A 5,292-nucleotide genomic window follows, 5' to 3' on the forward strand; every position below is an offset into this window, starting at 1 on the left:
CATATAGTAATTCTCTCTATGCTTAATAAATTTTGGCCTCAAGGACTATTTTGACTGGCCTATGTATCTATTATCTATCTACCATTATTTTGGTGGATTTTGTCTTAGCGTATATTTTCTCCTTTTACTGTTGACCTTTCTGTGTACTCTTATTTTAAGTGTTTCTTTTTATTTCACTTGACAACATATGACTTTTAACTGTCATTGCATTGGTAGTAATTACTATTACTGATGAATCTGAATTTATTTATACGATTTTTTTTGTGCTACATCTCCTGATTTTGCAATAGTTTTCTTTCTTCTTGATTGCTTTCTTTCGATCTGATTAAATTTTGTCTTTTTACCTTAATGCTCCAACACAATGTATCTTGGTGTTGATTTTTTTTAATGTATATTATTGGGGATGTTCTGATAATCCAAATTTTTCATTAATTCAGAAAATTCTACTCACACATTGCCTTGCCATCATTCTCTCTGCTTCTGGAACTCTAAACTTTGGTCATTAGAACCATAATGCTATTGCAGCTTCAAATGATCTAAGTCAAAGCCTCATTCTAGATGAGAATGGGCACCACTGATCATGGTGTCCAAAATTGTTAATGTGGCTAAATTGAGACACAGGTTATGCTTCCATCACAGTAAATGTATTGCAGTGGTGACAATGAGACCTGTAACATTTTTCTATAAGCTCTTGACAAAATGTACCAACAAAAATGTTGACTTCAATATTAGAAACTAATAAATAATATATTTTAAAAAAAAATGATCTAAGTCTCCATACTTAGATTTAGGTGATTTTAGATTGCAAGTGCTTAGCCTAGCCAACCTCACGGGACAAACATAAATCTTCTCTCAAGGAAGAAAACATTGATGCAGTTCTGAAATGTTCTAGTTTCTTATGTGGAAGGACAAGGTCACCATCTCTAATTTTCATGAATGATTCAGGCCTGTTTACTTGTGTCCTAGTACAGTTGTGGCACTATAATGAGAAAAGTCATGAAACAGAAGAGGGGTCAATTGAGATATGCATTTAAGGTTTGTTAGGCATTTTGAGGAACTACACTGTCTCCCACAGCTTTTCTGCGTTAAAAAGAAAAAGAAAAATCACTACCCTCAAGCTGCCCCATTTACCACAGCCACCATTAATTATACTGTGACAGATTTAAGTGATTTTTATGAAGGAAACAAGGATGCTTCATGTTCGATATTAAGTGTTAGGGACATGCGATGACATCTGTGGTCTATCTCAGACTGGGAATTAAGAGATGTGGGTTTTTAGTTCATGCTTCTGTCACACACTACAACCTTGCTTGAGCCCAAAATGTACTTTCTTGGTGCCTGTGAAATGTCCCATCATTGTATTTGGAAGATTAATAGATTTGCAGATTCACAGCCAAGAGGTGGGCTGGAAAAGTCTACAAGGGGCATTTATAATATGGAAAAGAGTATAAAATATTATATTACTCTATGATTTCGTATTGCTCTCATAATGCAAACTAGAGAAGGTGAATTACCAAGTTCTTGCATGGTGAAGATAGGTAGCAGTTAGACCTTTAGTTAAATCTAAACCAGGTGAATAATCAGAATTATTTGAGAAGGTTCTCAGAAATAATCTGGAATGAATCTCACTTTGGGCTTCAAGTATCACACATCCTTCACTCCAGGCTAAACCTCCCCAGTTACTCTTTCAATTTAGTGTGTTTCCTTTACTACTCTTTCCACAATTTGTTGTTAGATTTCTGTTCGGTTGTTATCTCTTTTAGGTCATTCTCCCCTGGTGAACTATGAGACCCACGAGGACAGAGATGTTGACTATTGTCATCTTCATCCTGTACCTAAAACTTACCCCAAGGCCTAGTGGGTGTTCAATAAGTATGTAAAGAAATGAAGAAATGAATGAGTAAACTAACAGAAATCTCTGCAGTGTGACCCAGGAACCTTTATTTGTAAAAAGTTCTGGAGATAATTTTGACGACCAACCCATTGAAGAACACACTAGTTTATGGCAAACTCATTTTCAACTAAAAAGAATGTCAGAATTTTTGACTGTGTGGGGGGCAGTGCCAGCTTCATGAGGGTTTGACCAGGACCTGCTCAGAGGGGGTCCTCTCCCTCACCCTCCTGCATCTGTGGCTCAGTACTCTGCAGTCACCATTTTCATGTTCTTAATAATTTTGTATGAATTTGTGTTTTGTAAGTGGCACCCAATGGGACATAGGAGAATGAGCCAGGAGCTCCTTGGAGTTTCTGCTCTGCTCAGAGGGATCCTACTTCCCACCACCTCCCCAGGAGGGTCTGTCAGCTGCCTGAACCTGCCCCTGCCCAGCACCTGCTGCCTGAGGGCCAGGGCAGGTGGGTAGAAAGGGGCAAGGTACATCCTACACACCAAGTCATGGTGTGGGACCTCGGATGCCAGTGAGGGTGTGGAATATTTAGGTTAAATAACAAAGAACACCATGACAAATTCAGAGAAACCACAGAAAAAAACAAAACAAAACACTTTCTTCCTGAATTTTGAATAAGGGTCCTAGAATTTTCATTTTATAGTCAGCAAATTATATAGCCAGCCCTGGGAGCAGGAGATAATCACTTAACAAAAGGTAGTCTGTGTATTTTAAAGTTGAGAAACACCATTCCCAGGTTTACTTCCTTCATTAAGGCACACCGCCACCAGATAGATGGAAGCACCTATGTGTCTTTTGCAAACAGATTTTCCATAATTGACACAGAAAATGACTTCTTTTCTATTAAATTAAGCTTTCTTGTTGAAAATATGATTTTACTAAAAAGTTAAGCATAAATATTAACCTCTTCATTGGAAAATGCATTTTGCATACAGCAATTTGAAGAGTTGCCTATGAGTAACTTATTCCCTAACCCTTATTATTATAAATTTTAATTCTTTATTCTTTTCACTTCATACTTACTTTCTCCCCCTCCTTTCCCTACCTGCATCTCCTATAGCATTCTAGCTTGCTTTACAGGAAGTTCCAGTAGCTTCCAGTCAATTCTCTCAGCTTCTCTGCTGCTCAACTCCTTAAGTGTATGTCCAAGACGTTTTCCTTCTCTAGGGTGCTCCAATCTTCCTCTCAATTTGCAGAAGTCACTCAAGTGCTGAGGTATAAGTGGAAGACCTTGAGTGCCCAAGAAATGGCCCATTTAAAACCAGGTGCTGAGATAGCCAAGAAGCTGCCTGGAAAATGCTGAGCCACTTGGTTAAACAAAGAAATCTGACACTGCAGCAGGCCGTGCTGAGACAACTCGTCTATCAGCAAGAAATACCAGATGCTGTTCTTGCCTGTGTCTCAGCCTTTGCCTCACTGCTCATGTGCTTTTGCCAATTCTTGGCTATGGTTCCATGTTTTGGGAAGCTGTCCCTGGTCTACCTGCCATACCCTCCACCTCCAAGTTTCTCTGGAGGGGCCTGTTTATCAAGGAAAGGAGCAACTTTATTCTTATTATTGGTTCTTCATTAGCAATGACCTCCCTCTTTCCAGCATTCCTATCCAGTCAGAAATTTCTTGATCACGCCCCTGAGTCTATTCACCAAGCCCCAGACTGGAGCACCTAATCCAAGCTCCTGCCATCTGTATACATACGTCTGTATCCTTCAGCAGCAGCATGCAGCAGCCAGTTACTGCCCAATACAGGCAACTTGCACAGCACTCACATTCTTCAAGTTGGAGTGAACTATTCATGGCTACTCCCTGAGTCCAAAAAGAGAAATATGACTTCCTCCCATCAAAGAGAATCAGAGCTTAGAAGCACAGCTTTTCAATTCTGGTTGATTTCAGAACTTAAGATCTTTCTACTAGGTGGTTCTCCTTGACTGACAGAAGCACAGAAAAGTGTTCACGACCCTGGTATGGAAGTTGTCCAAGTTGCCTCAATCTTAGAGGATGCCATCTCCTTGATTGGGATAACACTTAACTGGCAGGCCAGCCCAGGACAGCCTCTGTGAACCAGGAGGGTTGGGCCATCTTCTTGCTGATCCACCATTGCCTTTGGACATAGCACTAGCTAGAATTCCCAGGTAAGATCCCAGTTTTCTATAGCCACCTCATCATATACTTTCCAAGTTTCTCTTGGGAAAACCCATAATAGTTGCAGATGGAGATGGCTGCAGAGAAGAGAGAAAGCAATGACGATGGCAAATAATTATTATTTATATTTCAGGCATGAAGAACATTACAACAGGGTCTTCCTTGGTATGCACTGGTTCCTTAAAGGAGGATAGATTCTCAACATTGCTATACGGAGAATGCTTAGGTCCCTGCCCAATACTCCTGGTCCCATCCAGGCTCAGCTGCTCTCTTCCTTTACCTGTAGATGTCCAGTGAGCTCCATCTTCTAGATTGATCCTATCTTTCAATCAGCGGATTTTAATCTGGACCTTCTGAAAGCCCATAAAGTCTTTGGAATAGTATGTCAAATAATGTGTCTGTGTCTGTGTTTGCATGTGCATTTTTTAAAAGAAAGAAGTTCAATAGATTTTATTAGATTTTTTAAGGGTGTACATGATCCAAACATGTTTTAAATCTTGGTTAATCTGGGGACAAGTGGCTTTATCGAACAATATGTGAGACATGAAGACATTTCAGACCTAGAATAATTCATGAGCCTTCAGGCTACAAATTGTGGTCAAAATCCACTTAAGGACAGTCACCTGGACAGTGGTTTTCAAACTGTGTATCATATTTCATTGAATGCCTCAGGATTTTCTAAAAGAGGACCAAGAGGTGGGACTCCAGACCCAGCTGCAAGTTTCTTTACATAAACCATATAAACTTTGTTATGTGGTTTATATACTGCAGTTACCATTCAATACAACCTTTTAAAAATTGTATCAGAAAAACAAGGTATGAAACTTTGTTTTGAGGTTCGAAAGATATTGCTCTAGGATATCATAGCTCCTTTTTTTTTTTTTTATCACTTATTCTCAGGATCTGGTGGTTGGGACAACATAACTTCACCAGTACCCATCAAGGAATTTATTAATAAATATTACTACCAGCATATACACTTTCTATGCTCACATTAGTAAATGGGATTTGTCTCTCGTGTCAACTGCAGCCAGTTGTAAGAAAATGCTTAAGAGACACTCTTGAGAAGGATTCTGAGCCACGCTGTCTCAGCAGCAAACAGGACCACTAATAACTGATGAAGTCTGCCATGGTCCCAGGAATGTTTTGTATATTTGAGACTCCTGTTCTGGGTTACCTGTGAGAAATAGCTGCCCTGAGCCTGCACCACACAAAACATGAATTCCTACATGGTTATCTTGTCTCCATG

The 5,292-nt window shown here is 39.6% G+C and overlaps 1 non-coding gene across 1 annotated transcript; it reads left to right on the forward strand.

Annotated features, from left to right (window-relative positions):
* The first annotated feature begins 545 nt into the window (after positions 1-545).
* LOC134379378 (small nucleolar RNA SNORA1) lies at positions 546-679 on the forward strand. The gene has a single exon (XR_010023777.1). It is a non-coding gene; the product is annotated as a small nucleolar RNA SNORA1 (small nucleolar RNA).
* Positions 680-5,292: the final 4,613 nt, after the last annotated feature.

Source organism: Cynocephalus volans, chromosome 5 (assembly GCF_027409185.1).
Source record: "Cynocephalus volans isolate mCynVol1 chromosome 5, mCynVol1.pri, whole genome shotgun sequence".
Classification (NCBI taxonomy): domain Eukaryota; kingdom Metazoa; phylum Chordata; class Mammalia; order Dermoptera; family Cynocephalidae; genus Cynocephalus; species Cynocephalus volans.